This window comes from Pipistrellus kuhlii, unplaced genomic scaffold (genome assembly GCF_014108245.1).
Source record: "Pipistrellus kuhlii isolate mPipKuh1 unplaced genomic scaffold, mPipKuh1.p scaffold_m20_p_11, whole genome shotgun sequence".
NCBI lineage: Eukaryota > Metazoa > Chordata > Mammalia > Chiroptera > Vespertilionidae > Pipistrellus > Pipistrellus kuhlii.
The window spans coordinates 47,322,980-47,340,357 of record NW_023425416.1 but is presented as its reverse complement, the minus strand read 5'-3'; the positions used below and the strand labels follow the sequence as shown (position 1 = coordinate 47,340,357).

The 17,378-nt window shown below is 47.8% G+C and overlaps 1 long non-coding RNA gene and 1 other non-coding gene across 2 annotated transcripts; one reads left to right on the top strand and one right to left on the bottom strand.

Moving 5' to 3' along the window:
- Positions 1-14,565: 14,565 nt before the first annotated feature.
- On the bottom strand, positions 14,566-14,701 carry LOC118715854. Its single transcript, XR_004986993.1, has one exon. It is a non-coding gene; the product is annotated as a small nucleolar RNA SNORA67 (small nucleolar RNA).
- Positions 14,702-15,837: 1,136 nt separating this feature from the next.
- LOC123652074 lies at positions 15,838-17,214 on the top strand. Its single transcript, XR_006741162.1, has 2 exons — positions 15,838-16,829; positions 17,085-17,214. It is a non-coding gene; the product is annotated as an uncharacterized LOC123652074 (long non-coding RNA).
- The last annotated feature ends 164 nt before the right edge of the window (positions 17,215-17,378 follow it).

Sequence of the window (17,378 nt, the reverse complement as noted above, 5' to 3'; positions counted from 1 at the left end):
TCGATGGCGGGGAGCTGGAAGCAGGCTGGCGGTGCTCACGGGGGAAATGGATGCGTAAACGGTGACAGCGCATGCTTCCGAGTCAGACTCGGCTCTCAGAAGCAAAGCAGACGTCTACAGATCGACACGCAGAGTGAGAAATATGCGGGAACCGGGATGAGATTTAGGGCAACGTTCCAGGATGTAAATTACGGACGAACCCAAGACGGCCCCGCATATTTCACAAGGCTATATGCATAGCTGAGGACGTATATCAAGTACATCTGAAAGGGTGGCAGAGGGTGGGGTGGGGTGGAGAGTAAGCCTCAAGAAGTCTTAAAAAAAAATGACTCAACTGAGAAGAGCAAATTTTAAAACATAGCATGCTAACGGGGGGAGTGCCTTTATGACCATGGGATAGGGAAAGGTTTCTTAACTAAGACATGCCCATTATAAACCTTAAAGGAAAAAGACCGATAAATCTGCCAACATTATCATTTAAAACCTTTAATTCAATAATCACCATGTAAAAAAAAAAAAAAGAAAGAAAGAAAAGATAAGCCACCGCCGAGGAAGAAGAGATTTGAAATGTATGTAGTAATTGAAAATAGGTCGGTATTATTTATCTCTTGGTATCATTCACTGGTATTATTTGGAGAACCCCACATAATAGTTCATTTTTATTAAGTATTCACAAAGCACCAGGCGCTGGTCTAGGCACTTCATTTGGATTGGATTCATTGCAAAGCGACAAGGAAAGTATAAATGGCAAAGGATATGCAGACAACTCAGGAGTTACCCTGTCACCCTGTGTCCTACCATCACAACACAGAACGTTTGTTCCCTCCTCGCTAGACACTCTCTGATTCTCCCCCAGACCTTGGGAGACAATGGGACTTAACGAGGAAGAGCCATGCTTACCTTGGGGAACCAATATCCGGGTCCACTCGGACCCTCTGTCTCCTCTTTGGTAGGAGGATAAGTCTTGGAGGTGTGGTTTAAAGTGCTCAGCACAGTATTCAACACACAACAAATACCCAATAAATAATGTAAAATAACAGTAGCTCACATGTAGTAAGGACACGGTCCTGAGTGCGCGCTCGCTCTCTCTCTCTCTCTCTCTCTCTCTCTCTCTCTCTCTCTCTCTCTCTCCATATATATTCTTATTTAATCCCCCACCGCAGTTTTCTTGGCTAGGTCCTGGCATCGTTCCCATTTCACAGATAAGGAATTTGAACGTTGGGGTGCTTCGGAGCCCACCCAGGTCATGTGGTGGGATCTGAAGCCAGGCTCACACCCTGAACCCCCACATGGCACCTTCTTCTGTGGTGAACGGGCAGGGCTTCCTAAACCCACCCCCTCATCTTCCCTTTCTACTTAACATAAAAAGTACCCGGAACTCTAGAAATGTGTTCTGAGGCCGAATGTGTTTCTGAATTAGTGCTTCTCAGGCTTGGATGTGCAAGTGAACAAGGCGGGGTGGGGAGGGGAGGGGCGGTCTGGTTACAAAGCGGATTCTAACCCAGCAGAGGGGGCGAGAAAGTGCACGGCTACCACGCTGCCGGGTGTGGTCCCCACACCTCGCTGTGGAAGTGGCCCTGATGGTCACTGACCCCCTCGAGACACACCCAGTGGGCTCCTCCTGGTAGCGTGATGGTCATGTTTGTGCTTGTACTTGGGGCGGACAAGAGGGAGGTTCTACTAGCTTTCAAACACGGCTCAGGCCTCACACTCAACAGAGACCAGAGCTCAGCACATCAAACAACAGATTAAATTCCTGTGGAGACTGCATTGTTTTAATACGAGACTGCTCAGCGTGACACGGAGGAGGAGGGTGACTATTCTGGGCCCTGATCCGGTGGCAGCTGAGTTACAGGATGAATCACGTGGCTTGAGAGAGTCACATAATGTGTTCATCAGGCCCGCGCTCCTCCTGTGAGTCAGACCCCGGTTCCTGGCAGTAAAGGCCAGGAGCTGTGTTAGTGGACATGCCTTCCGCAGAGGAGATGGAGAGGGCCTGGAAGGCGGGCTGTTGTGGGGTTTGCGGGGTTCGCCTGGGGACAGGGTCAGGGGGTCACCAGCATTGTAAGCCCTCTCTTCCCGGCCCTGCTCACCTGGCGGGAGGGGAAGCTCATGGAGGAGAGGCACGGCTCAGAGGGAGCCATCCCAGAAATGCCTGGGCGGTCCCAGGCCAGGGAGGAGAAGGCGCAGTCCAACCAGGGGGCCCTCATTTCCTCCTCCTCCCACCCGCTGTGAGGCTGGCTCTCACCTCGCCAGGTCCCTGAGACAGGGCGGCCACGCACCAGCCTGGCCGCACCCTGCCACCAGCAGCAGTCTGTCTCCCGCTCCAGAAGCAAAAGCTGGACTGGCCCGTCTGTTCAGTGGGCGGGGTGGCCAAGGCAGCCCAGGCCCCGAAACCTGTCCCTACCTTCCCCTCCGCCTGCCAGGCCCCAGCCCCTCCCCGGACCAGGCTCCAAAGCAGGGCCAAGCAGGCACGATCACACACTCACCTGCCAGCCACAGACTCCGGCCAGAGGCACCTGTCCACCTCCTGCTGAGCGTCCTCCATCTCCAGGAATATGCTTCTCTCTTGGCTCCAAAACAGTCCAAGCTTCTGTGACCTCCTCACCATTCTGCAACGGAAGGACCAAGGAAGGACATTTAACCTTCACTAATGACCTTGGACAACGGGACTTTGGACAGTGCGGTCCACTTAGCCGCACCCCACCCTCCGCTTATTCACAGGTTTCACACCCGCAGGTTTCGCATCCGCAGATTCAACCCGCGGGCTGAAAACAGTATTTTCCAATTCGCAGTCGCAGATTCCACCAGTGGACAGGGCCGACCACACAGTCAGAAGTTATGGGCGTGCCCGGCCGGCGTGGCTCAGTGCTAGAGCGTTGACCTATGAACCAGAGGGTCACGGTTCGATTCCCAGTCAGGGCACACGTCTAGGTTGTCGGCTTGGTCCCCAGTGTGGGGCGTGCAGGAGGCAGCCAACCCATGATTCTCTCTCATCATTGATGTTTCTCCTTCTCTCTCCCTTCCTCTCTGAAATAAATTTTAAAAATTATATATTTTTAAAAAGTTATAGGCGTGCCCAGGTGGGGTGGTTCAGTGTTTGAGCTTGGATTTATGAACTAAGACAGTGGTCAGCAAACTCATTAGTCAACAGAGCCAAATATTAATAGTATATCGATGGAAATCTCTTCTGAGAGCCAAATTTTTTAAACTTAAACTTCTTCTAACGCCACTTCTTCCGAATAGACTCACCCAGGCCGTGGTATTTTGTGAAAGAGCCACACTCGAGAGGCCAAAGAGCCACATGTGGCTCGCGAGCTGCAGTTTGCCGACCACGGAACTAAGCGGTAACAGGTTTGATTCCTAAGCGGTAATGCAGAGGCCACGTGACCGAGGAACCCTGAGGGCAAGAGAAGGGAAGGAGCTGGCATCTGCCATCCCCATGTCAGGGTCAGCCTGACAGGCCACAGATCTAGAATCTGTGCCATTGTTCGGCATAATTATAATATTATTGAGTGTTTACCCCGCTCCTGGGTCTCTGTGGGACCACTGCCCTCAGGCTGCAGCGTCCACTTTGCCTACCACAGGAGCCCCCGGGGTGCTTACGAGTTTAGGTCTTCTGGGGAACCCTTAACCTGGGACTGTGGGGTACAGAGGGGCTCCTGGCCTAGCCCCCCTGTTCTTGAGAGGGGCACTCTGAGGTGTGATGGGCACTGAGCCAAGGGGGCGTCCTCTCTCTCTCTGGGACACTGTTCCTCATTGCTCCCCTACCTGGCTCCTCCCCTGCGTGATCCCACTTCTCCAGTCTCCGCTGGCTTTTCCTGGGAGCATCTCCCATGGAAACACTTGCAGGCAAAGGCTCATCTCGGGATTTGCTTCCGAAGAACCAGACCAGAACACCACCTGGCGGTAAGTGCCAGAGCCTGAATTCAGATTCAGATTCAACTGTTCACGGTGTACACTGCCTCAAAGAGAGCCACCCACCAGCAACAATGACAACAACTTAACCGCAAACCGCAAACAGGAAGACAGAAGACCTACGCTGACCTCTCGCCGATGCTGGGCTGTGTGAGCCCCCCACCCCCGCAGGCCCCAGGACTCCTGCGGACTCTGGCGTGTCCTCCTCTGACACCATGCCCGGCGCCATGCCCGTGGGGACCGTCATTAGAGTTTTGGGAGCTGGAAAAGACCTCCCTTAGCCTAGCAATCTTTTTCCTCTCCAACCTCCTTGCAAAGGCTGCGAGCTGGCGGAGGAGCCTGAAGCTCTGTGCATTCCGTGGTTCCCTCTTCCGCAGCCAAAGGAAAGGGTGCATCTCTGAGGTGTGAATCGCACCTCCCTGCTTCTCCCACTCGCCCGCCCCGAGGAGGCGAAGGTACCCGCCAGGGCACTTGCAGTTCCTACATTCACCAAAGTGGCACTGAAGCCAAACACCTGGAGGAGGAGGCGGGGAGGAGAGTCTTTGCCCTGTCTTACCATTTGGGGCGAATTGTCCTAGAACAGGGAGACAAAATGGTATCTTTGTTACTACAGCCTACTGTTCTGGGAGCTGAAGGTGCCTCTTGGGGACTTCCAGGTCACACAGTTGGGGGGGTGGGGGGGGGCAGGGAGAGCTACCTGAGGGCGGTGCCCTTGAGGCCCGTGACCCCAGGGAGGCACCTGGCCAGGCTGAGGCTGCATGGACCAGCTGGAGGTGGGGCCACCCCTGCACCCCCTTGCTGTACCGGAAGCACAGACGCATGGAGCTCCTCCTCCCACGTTAGGAAAGCAGAGAACTAACAAAGGAGTGGCAGAAGGCGGCGGGCGGACAGGAAGAACTGGAGGGGAGGGAGGGGTTAAGGAGGAAATGCAAATGTGCCCACAATGTTTATTTCTTTCAAAATCAAAGGATCCGAACGTGGCAAACGGCTAGCGTGCACTGAATCCAGGAGTGGGCTAGGTTATTCTCTCACCTTTTCTGTGCTTAACACATTTGTCAAAGAATAGGAAAAATAGGGAGGCAGTGCTGTGCTCTGATATGTATTCAAACAGGAGTCACGCCGAGTCTCCATCTTGCACACACTGGTTTCCACAGAGGCTAGCAGCCCATCCCCTTCACCTTCCCCTCCCATCGCCAAATAATTTTCTCTGTGTGTAGAATTTATACAATCACAGCACATAGTCTTAGTGCCTTTTTTCAGAATTCAATGAGTTTTCTTATCAATTTAATTATTTCGACACATTGTTCGAGTTAATTAGCTCTCCTTACGTTGATTTACTGTGAGAGCAAAAATGTTCTTAAGCTCAACAAAAAAGATTTTTAGAAGTCAGCAACATACGAATGCATGTTTATTATTGAAATTCCAGTTTCAAAAAATATTTACCTGTATTTTCCAATCACCCTACCAACCACTACCCAGACATCAATTTTTAAATATTTTGTGTCTTTCCTTTTGATTATTGTTAAGTACAGATGAAAATATGCAATTTATACAAATTTGTATTCTCTCTTCTCCCCCTTTGCATTGCACCATAAGCATTTTATCATACCACTGAGAATTTCTTCTGCGTATAATTTTAAATATATATATATTTTATTGATTTTTTTTTCTAGAGAGGAAGGGAGAGGGATAGAGAGTTAGAAACATCAACAAGAGAGAAACACGGATCAGCTGCCTCCTGCACATCCCCTACTGGGGATGTGCCGGCAACCAAGATACATGCCTTTGACCAGAACCGAACCTGGGACCTTTCAGTCCGCAGGCAGATGCTCTATCCACTGAGCCAAATTGGTTAGGGCTCTATGTATCATTTTAATGGTTCCCCAATATGCATTTGAATAAGTGCATGCTAAATGGTTCACATGGCCACCCCTCGCCAGCATTTTGCATGGCTGGTAATTTCGCCATTCCTGTGGAGCTGAGGCAAACAGCTCCGAGTGTGAATGAATCTTTGACCCCCAACTGTGTTTACTGTCTCAGGGCAGTTTCCTAGAATTGGAGTTAGCAGGCTAAAGGGTGTGTGCGAGGGCTCAGGTTCTTCACACCGGCTGCCAGATTGCCTTCTAGAAAGAATGTGACCGTGGAATGTGGCCACCAGAGAGGCTCTGCCTACAGTCAGCGTGGCAAGGGTTTCAGAAACCTACCTCATTGGTTGAATTTGCTTTTCTTCCATCATCAGTGAACTTGTCTTGAGCACTTTCATGTCTACTTTTGAAATATATATATATATATATATATATATATATATATATATATATATATATATTATTGATTTTTTACAGAGAGGAAGAGAGAGGGATAGAGAGTTAGAAACATCGATGAGAGAGAATCATCGATCAGCTGCCTCCTGTACTGGGGACGTGTCCGCAACCAAGGTACATGCCCTTGACCGGAATCGAACCTGCGACCTTTCAGTAAGGCCGACACTCTATCCACTGAGTCAAACCAGTTTCGGCTTCATGTCTACTTTTGCTTGTTCATGGTCTTTGCCCGAGTGGTCTCTAGAGACGGAGCTTTGTCCTGAGCCACAGGTATAAGGCCTTTACCTACTCAGGACTTCATCCCCCCTTTTTTTTTAATCTTAAAAAATCGTTTTGCCCATTTACCTTTTGCTTCTGCACCAGGTAAGTAGGTCTCGACTGAGATTCCTTGCATTTGCCCACCTCTCCAGATTTGGGGGCGGCAGTGTGCCCTATGACCTCAGTGCTGTGATGGGCCCAAGAAAAGCCATTGATTTTCAATTTTTCTCCCACCTTCTCTTGGTTAAGGATGGAAATAATAACTTGCATGTCGGAGCTGAAACCAGAAGAGGTTTATTTTTTTCAGGGGCTTTTCCATTCCAAATTCAATTTATCCAACGGTTATAGGACCAGCCAACCATTAGAGAAGTTGGATTTGTAATTAAAAAGTTTCCAAAAATAAATCTCCAGGTCCAGATGGTTACACTGGGGAAGTCTACCGAGCATCGAATAGTTTTGCTTCTTATATTTTTTGTTAATGCTTTGCCTGAATGGTTTTCTAGATCTAATCCTCTTTCCATTATCACAGATTTTCCCTTTTAGCTAAAATAAATTGCTCACTTGTCTAGTTACATATTTCTTTATGACCTCGGTGTTGACACTGGAATGGGGGTTGTGGTTAGTCTAGTCCCGTGGTCGGCACATTGCGGCTCTCGAGCCACATGCGGTTCTTTGGCCTCTTGAGTGTGGCTCTTCCACAAAATACCATGGCCTGGGTAAGTCTATTTTGAAGAAGTGGCGTTAGAAGAAGTTTAAGTTTAAAAAATTTGGCTCTCCAAATAAATTTCAATCATTGTCCTGTGGATATTTGGCTCTTGTTGACTAATGAGTTTGCCAACCACTGTTCTAGCCGAATAAACATCCTAGTCCATCACCACATTCCCCTCCTAGCATATTTCTTCCATTGGAGCCTTAATTCACTTTCCCTTTCTCTATATCCTTTATGACTTTGCTTTAGAAATGTAAACGTGTGCAGATAGAAATGAGCGAGTGCCATGACATGGATTTGGATTTTCACCAGCATCGATTAAAAAAGGTCAGCAGGACAACCCTTCCTCACTGTCCTGCTTGGCCAGACTCAAGTGTGGTTTCCCTAACTTCCTATCTGTGGCTGTGTGGAGGGCAGGTACCCAGAGCCAGGACTTAAGCATTGCGCTGGGGGCTCCTGGAGTCAGGGTGTCCTCCTTTGGAGTACCCTGTCTCCTTCTTCCGGGCTATAGCGTTGCCACGCAAAAAGGCCAGGAGCATGGATAGAGCATGAGCCTGCGGAATGAAAGGTCCCGGGTTCGATTCCAGTCAAAGGCATATACCTTGGTTGTGGGTGTGCAAGAGGCAGCTGATCAATGATTGTCTCTCATTGATGTTTCTAACTCTCTATCACTCTCTCTTCCTCTCTGTAGAAAATCAACAAAATATATTTAAAAAAAAAAAAAAAAAAAAAAAAAAAAAAAAAAAGGCCAGGAGCAGGGACGGCCTTCAGCTCTGCTCCCGAGACACCCACAGGGCCTTGGGTCAACGCAAGAGATGGGAAACTGGCTGGAGTCTCATTTCTGCGCAAGCGGTGTGAATGTTACCAGTGCTTAGTGGGTCTCCAGTTCCATATCCACAACCGGGATTTTAGAAGCAGCAGATGGAGATGCTGCCATTGGTGCCAGAACCCGGCCTGGGTGTCCGCTGAGCAGGCCAGACCCACCAGGACCTGCCTTGCTGTCGCTGACATCTTCCTGTCTGGCTCCTGGGCCATTTCTCCAGCCTGGTCTGGTTAGCCCCCAATTCCCGAGCACGGCACTCTGCCCTGGCATTTGCTGGGCAAACTACCCTGTCTAGAGCCGAGTTCCTCAGCTCTAGACAGGGTGTTTGGAGGTACCTTTCTTTTTATCTAAAAAGAAACTAAGCCTTACATTCTCAGGTCCTTCCCTGAGAAAGGCTACGTGCTGGGGCCTGGACAGCGCCCTCCTCCGTGGGGCGGTGACAGGTTGTGAAAGGGCCTTGGACAGGAAAGTGGAAGGGCCACTTACCTGCGCAGAGGTAGTGCGATTCCAAGATCATCAGGTTCTCCGCGGTTGTCAGGAGGATCACATGACAGCCTGTTACTTAGGGGGAGGGGAGGGGAAGGCAGGCAGACTCAGCTGGTTAGCCCCCAATTCCCGAGCACGGCACTCTGCCCTGGCATTTGCTTTTTATCTTAGTTTCTTTTTATCTAAACACCAGCTCTAGAGATGGTGTTTGGAGATACCTTTCAGATGTACACGGTCTCATCCCCTACCCTTCCTACATCCATGCCACATTTGTATATTGCCCTGAGGATGAACTCTGAAGTCTTAGGAGGTACACAGCAGAAAGTTAGGGTCTTTGCCAACAGCCTGGAGCTGGTCTGCCACGTGCTCGCCATCTTCCTTCCTCAGTCCTGGTCGGCTCTGCTCAGAGCAGCTTCAGCCTCTCGCCTGCACTTTGTCCCACTCCTCCGCCGAGGCCCGAGCAGACAGTGCCGAGAGCAGCCAAAGGTGAACGTGGTGCACCAGCTGCCCTGGCTGCCCCGGGAAGGGAGTGCCAAGAAAGTGAGGCTTTTAACTTTCCCGGTTTATTCTGAACGTGGGGTTCTGCCTCCCCAGAGCTTTCCTTCTGTAACCTGACCCGGCCACACCCTGCTTCCATGGTGGAGCAGAGCCGGACAAGCCCCTGGAATCAGGGCGGCCAAATTCCCTGAGACCAGTCACCAGCTGAGTCTGCCTGCCTTCCCCTCCCCTCCCCCTAAGTAACAGGCTGTCATGTGATCCTCCTGACAACCGCGGAGAACCTGATGATCTTGGAATCGCACTACCTCTGCGCAGGTAAGTGGCCCTTCCACTTTCCTGTCCAAGGCCCTTTCACAACCTGTCACCGCCCCACGGAGGAGGGTGCTGTCCAGGCCCCAGCACGTAGCCTTTCTCAGGGAAGGACCTGAGAATGTAAGACTTAGTTTCTTTTTATCTCACCCCCAGGACTGCCACTATGGTCGTGAGGTCTGCACACTACCCCAGGATGCCGTTTACACAGACCGGGGTGAATGGGGCAAGGCCCTGCTCAGCTCACCCGTCACGCTTCTTGTCTCATCCTGAGCCCTCCTATCCATCCACATCCTGTGACTCAAAATTAGGGTTTGGCTGACTATGGTCCACAGACCTGCCGCCTGGTTTTGTAAAGTTGTATGGGCACTCGGCCATACCCATTCATTCACATATTGTCTATGGCCACTTTTGCGCTAAAAGGGCAGAGTTGAGTAATGCCAGCAGAGACTGTGTGGCCCTCAACATTAAAAAAAACAAATAAACAAAAAACAACACTATCTGGCCCCTTGCAGAAAACATGTGAGGTGGGTCATGGAGACGTCTCTCTCAGTGCTAATGTGCTTAGTTTCCTTTCCTTGTCTTCTCCCTCTCCCCCCTGCCCGAAACTTACCATCACAACTTGTGTGAGAATGTGGCCAGGAGCCCTATATCTCCCCTTTCTACCCACAGCAGGCCAACACTACACTATTGTTTATAATATTTGGCAAAACTATTAGAAGGAAGACTCAATGGAAATAACTCTGAAGGGAATGAGACGATTTGGGTCCCAAAGTCCCGGCTGACCCTTTGCTGTGTGATCTTGGGCAAGCCACCTAACCTCTCTCATCTTCACTTTCTTTGTAGAACAGAGATGGTGTTTGGAGATACCTTTCAGATGTACGCGGTCTCATCCCCTACCCTTCCTACATCCATGCCACATTTGTATATTGCCCTGAGGATGAACTCTGAAGTCTTAGGAGGTACACAGCAGGAAGTTAGGGTGACCTACGGTGTTCTTGGCCCCTTTGGGTGAAAGGGCTGTGCTTTCTCTGTCTTCATCCGCAGGAAACCATTTTCCTCCAGGTACCTGAGTGACCTTCCCATCCCTCAAACTCACCAGGTCCCCAATTGTATATTCTCTGCCAACCTCACCTCCAGGTTGTGCATCCTTTAAACCCGTCCCTATCAGGGAGGGCACCTGTGTTTGTCCCAAGTGGGAGCTCTGATCCAGGCCATTATGGTGAGTTGCCATGAAAACTTGAAAAGCCATTAAAAAAAAATATATATATATATATATATAGATAGATAGATAGATACACACACACACACACACACACACACACACACACACATACAGAGAGGAAGAGAGAGAGATAGTTAGAAACATTGATGAGAGAGAATCATCGATCAGCTACCTCTTGCACATGCCTACCGGGGATGTGCCCGCAACCAATGTACGTGCCCTTGACCAGAATCGAACCTGTGACCTTCCAGTCCGCAGGTCGATGTTCTATCCACTGAGCCAAACTGGTTTCAGCAAAAAAGCCATTTTTAAGTGCTCCAGCTTATTCTTTGCTGCGTCTGGCTGCTTGGTCTCCCCGCCAGCAAGCAGGTTAGGAGTTCGAAACCGCTATTTGGGAGTGCCCTGAGAATGGCAGCTGCTTGAATGCCCAGGGAGAGTTGCTGCAATTTCCTCCGTCCAGGGCTGTATGTGCAAGGCTTGGTGGTGTCCCTTTGGGGTGCTCAGGCTTCATTCCTCTTCCTTGGTGCTCAGCTGTGTCTTTGATAGTAGAGATTGCTCAATAGGCGTGTGTGTGTGTGTGTGTGTGTGTGTGTGTGTGAGTGAGTGACACCTGCTTACTAATACTTAATGGCTGGCTGCTGTCCCCACAGGACAAAGATTAATGGGTGATGAGGAAAATGCCAGAGAGCCAGTTCACAGGTCACAGGACTGTACTTTTCAGAATTCCAGATCCCACTTCCTCAGTCTCAGTGTAGTAAACAACCCCTTATTAGTACCAGTTGATTGTTTCTAAACTCCTTCCTCACCAGCACTGGAGACTGGAGATAGGGGGAAATATAGCAGAAACATCAGGTTTTAGGGATTTTTAGGGGTCAGTTTTAGGGACTCATGAATAATTTCCACCAGCAACACACAATTTAAAAGCCTTCCTCCCTCAAGAGTTTTACTGATTTCCAGACAATAAAACACCACTGATCATATCCTATCGCTGGTGCACGGGTTCTGAGTAATGTAGAATATTGTGGTGCTTTACTATCTGAAGTTGTTGGAACCTTCCTGATTTATGAGACTTGGGCATTTCTCAAGAATTTAACCATTTAGCTTAGTCAGAATTGACAGCAAGAGGACTATTAGATTACAATGAACCAGCATGACTCCAACTGTATGAGAAATACAATTCCAGGGAGGGCAGAGGCCGCAGGAATCGGGGACCAACGAAATGAATGTTGCAAGCTTCTGGGGCCACTGGTGGGCAGGGCAAAGAAGAAAGAAAATGTGAAAGAGCAAAGACTTAACGTGAGGGAAAAAAAGCTAGATATAAAAGGGCTTAAAGAGAATCAGCTTTGTAGACAAGCAGAAAGGCTTTCCAAATAGGTATGGACTACATACTGTGTATGGTTTTCATCTCAGCTACATGGGGGGCCTCATTCTCGAAAAGCAATGCAAATACCACACCGCATGTCCTGCACTGGCTAATTCCCGTTTAATTTTCTGCAGGGAAGTGAAATATCCAGAGATTGCTCCACGTGGCCACAGCTGGCTGGTGGTAACTCAAGTGAAAGTACAGAAATAAGACGCAAGCATGTCTTTGAGCAAGACAAGCCTCTACCTAGCCAAGTCGCAAGCTTGTACACAAAGAACACTGGGCCGAAACCGGTTTGGCTCAGTGGATAGAGCTTCAGCCTGCGGAATGAAGGGTCCCGGGTTCCATTCCGGTCAAGGGCATGTACCTTGGTTGCAGGCACATTCCCAGTAGGGGGTGTGCAAGACGCAGTTGATCGATGATTCTCTCTCATCGATGTTTCTAACTCTCTATCCCTCTCTGTAAAACATTAATAAAATATATATATTTAAATATATATTTTTCAAAAAGAACACTGAGCCGGGACCGGTTTGGCTCAATGGATAGAGCGTCGGCTTGGGGACTGAAGAGTCCCGGGTTCGATTCCGGTCAAGGGCATGTACTTTGGTTGCAGGCACATCCCCAGTAGGGGGTGTGCAAGAGGCAGCTGATCGATGACTCTCTCTCATCGATGTTTCTAACTCTCTATCTCTCTCCCTTCCTCTCTGTGAAAAATCAATAAAATATATATTAAAAAAAAAAAAAAAAAGAACACTGATCTTAAAAGCCTGGCCCAGGGGCCCCATTTCCCCCATTTCCACCCACTGGTAATCATAAAAGGGACACTATCAAGAAACAATGATCGGAAGGCGCGCTAGAGAACGAACAAAAGCAGTGGGCTCAGGAAGGCAGTTGACACGGGATAAAAGAACAACATCTTCAGAGCTCTTAGCTTGAGAGGGGGCCACCGGGTAGGGAGGGGAAGACCCAAAACAATCAGCCGATAGCTTCTGCTGGCCTCACAGGCCTTTGCCCTGCCCGCCAGTGGCCCCAGAAGCTCGCAAGCGCAGCTATTGCAAAATGAGGGCGAGGCCTGGAGAGCCAGGGAGGGGAGCCTTCACGTCGGGATAGAACTTCTGCCCACATTTCTGACTGTCCGGATGGAGCAGACTCTAGCTGAGGATAAAATAACCGAGACGGGATTCCCGCTGCAGCTAAGAAACAGCATTTGTAGCTTGAGTGCAAAGCAACTGATAAACCAAGCAAATAATTGACGTCCTATGTCAGACGCATTGGGCAGGGAATGTATTGTAGATTCGCAGGCTCTGCCGGCCCACAGATGGGCAGCATCAAATGTATTGTAGTGCCTCGACTCTGCGGCTTCCATGACTCAGGCAACTAGGGTCTGAGGCCTGCTGCTCTGAGAGTTGGCACAGTCCCCATCTCACGCTCACGTTTTGCTGAAACAGGCTGCACTTCAGTGCGCAGTGCTGTCTGGCTGCCTGCGTCTGCGGTGCTGGCCACATGAGGCTGCGAGGTCATCCAGAGGCAGCGATTCACTCAAGATCACTGAAAACTGGCGGCTGCTGGAGGAGGTCACAGGGTGACCAGAGAGCCGCCTGCCAGCCATCTCCTGCAGTTTGGCCCAGGCGCCTCCCTCTGCCACCTTACTCTGGCCATGGTGCCCCGCCCATCCCTTGGAAAGTAGTCTTGAATAGGTGGATGTTAAAGATCTGCGAGGGCTTCACGAGTCAGCATATAGCAAGCTGGTTGGCACAGGAAGGTGAAATATGTCACATGGGTCTGGTATCTTGGTATCAACAGTGAACTGTTTCTATTGCTGTCACTTTCGATTATAAAAACACTCATAGGTCAGAACTAGGAAACAGCTCTTAGTGAACTGGACAAACAGAGCAGTAGTGTTTGTAATGCACTTCTGCCCCACCGGGGCCATTGTGACGAAGTCTCGCCCGTTACCAAGGAGAAAATGGGGCCCCTCAGTTGGCTTGTCTCCACAGCAAGTGTGCAGTCAACGTGGCAACGTGGCAAGTCTGAATTAGAAGTCTCAGCCTTCACATCTGGCACCCAAGGGACCCCTCTGTCGAAATGAATGCGATGTTTAATAAGGGATAAGGAGGCTTGGGTATTCTGATGGTTCCTTTTTCAGTAATGCTGATATTGATCACACGTTGTCAACTTGAGCCATGCAATAAAACATTTTCCATCAACTTTTCACCTAATACGTTCAGCAGCCTAGATCCATTATTTCACTAGACGTGACACAATGTTTTCTTAACCCTATTGCTTCTCTGAAACTTAGCTGATTCCTGAGTGAAGACCTTTCCCTGATCAGGCTGACCTGACACACAAAGAAGTCAGAGTAAATGTCTCCATCTTCCAGTTAGAATTCCTCAAAATAATGGATTGGTGGGTGGCCTAGTAACCTCCAAAGGTGACTTTTTTTCTTAACTATCATTATGACATCATAAATTATTATGTATTTCATGCTTCAGCCCAGTGTTGTTCTTGTTCAAACTACTCCATGTTTGGTAGATGGGAGTCCCTCCCAGTTGGCTCCTGGGTCCTTTTGACATGACCTTACTCTTTTTTTAAGTATGACAGCTTCAGCATGTGAGTGAGAGGAGGGTGTAAGCTACCCAGAAGGAACCTGAGTATACATGTAGGCAGCCAAAGGCAAAGGCAGTGTGTCACCTTCTCCCCTGAAAACCCGAGGCATGCCAGATTTTATTCCAAGTTGCTACTTTCCTGAAGAGGGGCAGTTAGTCGCCTTGGAGAGGGAATCACCTTCGTTATGACCCTACTCTTGCTTGCTTCCCTGCTTTCTGCCACAAGATGGTCCAGCCTCAAGTTGTCCTTTCCCTGCCCTGTCCAGTGGGAGAGGCTGGATGCTAGGGTGGGCCTTACTGCCAGGTTGTGATTGATCCTAGGCCTTTTCAATGGACAAAGCTATGCCATATGTGTCTTTCAGAAAGAGAAAAATAGATCACAGTATTTTACTGGTATTTCTAATTGAAATATATGACCCTAGGATTTTTATTTGACTTTAATGTTATATTTTCTCTTGTGTTAAAAATCTTGGCTCTGAATTCCATGGACATAATATTCACTTTATCATATATAAACACACTTTCAAATGGCACCACCAATAGCACTGCTAAAAACAACCCCCTTTCCTAGCAATTGTTTGTTTTTTTCTAATACCTTTATTGGGGGGGGGGTATTCTTGTTATATTGAATCTAATGTGCCCTTCAAATATAAACATAAATATATAAAATACATATATGAAGACATTTCAAAAGTGTTTTCTAGGTAATATTCTGAAACCAATTCTAGATAAACTTTCTTTAAAAAAATTAGTTTTAGAAAAAAACAAATTATATTAAGGGATGTGTGAACACGGGGCTACGTGTGGAGGGCACAGCACTGCAGAGCAGCCTTCCCTCAGAATGCCTCGCATTCTGAACACTCACTGGATCCATGGCCCTATAGTAACTGGTGGTAAATACACCGGGCCATCATTGAAAACTCAAGAACATGCACAGCGGTTGTCTTGTGACGATCACAGTGAAATTCATTCTGTAAAATAACATTGGAGTATGTTGCGCATAAATTAGCAACGATCAAATCCTGTGATTGATTTTAAAAAACATTTACCAACCACTGTATGTTCAGGAATTTGAGGACTGCTGATTTTCTCTGCTAGCTCAATCTTCACAAAATTACATATGCTTTAGCCCGAGGTAAAATTTAACTACTAAAAAGGATCATGACAACCTTTTTCAAATAAAGCAAAATGAGTCAGTAGGAAAATAAGTTCCACTTGACAACCGGGTACATCATTTTCCTGAACCACTTGGCCCATTCGTAGCTGAAACCCCATTTACTAAGTGAACCTAGAAACTGTCCCCCCAACCCCTGCCCCTCCACAGAAACCTGTCATTTGTCCAGCAAACAGTAATTAAGGGAGACAAGCGAGTCTGTCAAGCAAAAATACCAAAGTGTCACTCAAATTATTTGTCCCACACGTGCTGGAATCTGGCCATCTAAACTATCAACTAAAAGGAAAGGCTATTTTGGTTCTGAAGCAGGAAAATCAGACATGTCTTGGCTCTTACCTTTGGCACTAACCTACTTAATCTGACAAGTGAGACAAACTCATTGGAAACCTATCTGTTTTGCTTCAGTGTAATCTGTATATATTGCCTATTCTTTTGTAGGGGAAATAATGTTGAAAACATTCAGTCTTTTTGGCAGTTAATCAACAAGTCATACAACCTTACGTCTAACAGTCAGAAATTTCCTAATTAACCATTAAAAAAATGCAACAGTCAAAACCATGAAACAGTTATTTGCTCTAGGTTACTGTTTTTATTTCCATAACCACCTTTCTGCTAGACAAGAACATTAGCAAAACCTGAGTCAGAAAAGCCGTGTCCGTGACAATCCCGTTCTGTTTTCTTCTTCCAGTTACCACATGGAGCTTTTTCACAGTTCCAGAGGTTCTCCTCATTTTAAAACATCAAAAAAGTACTACAATTGATGGCAGTTGTTGTTAAATAAAGTTCAATCAACTTTACAGAATTTTAGTATAAATTCAAGCATGTAAATTAACACAAAACTTAAAAAAAAAAAAAAACACCAAACAAACCCAAGTGCTAGCTCACCTCTGGTGCCATGAGATGTAACAGCACTATCTGTTTTTATATTTAGTGGTAAAAATATAATCCAGTTTTAGCACCGATCTACAAGATTACATGTTAATGAAGAGATAGGATTTGGCTTACTGGAAGATAACAGTCCTACTATCCCTCAGTGAGGAAATCTGTTCACTTTGCTGCATCCTGGCTCACAGAAAAGACTAACACGTGAGGAAGAAGAATAGTCTTTGTTAAGGCTTTTCAGTACTTAGATCACCTAAGTCAGTGGTAGGCCAGTGGACAGCAAACCGCCGCTCGCGAGCCACATGTGGCTCTTTGGCCCCTTGAGTGTCCTAACGCCACTTCTTCAAAATAGAATCGCCCAGACCGAAAACTGACTTCTGCGAATGGGTCACGAAATTTCAATCTCACTGTACATGTGCGCCCGCACGTGGTATTTTGTGGAAGAGCCACACTCAAGGGGCCAAAGAGCTGCATATGGCTTGCGAGCCGCAGTTTGCCGACCGCTGACGTAGGTATTACTGTTGTGTTTTGCTGGAAGTGGAGAATTGCATCACACATAGGAGATCCCCAGGAGTTACACTGTTGTAGACATGTCAGGCTGGATCACATTTAAAATGCTGACCATGGCTTTGCAGCCTTAGAGTAGAGGAAAATCAGAAAAATTAATGCTAGTGACCAATTCCTATTTTCTACCCAAAATGCTATCTCATCACTCCATTTCAAAAGTGAAGTATTCTAAAAAGGTGACATATTTTTACATAAAAACACACTGAATGTTGATGCATTATATATCAGTTATTAGACAT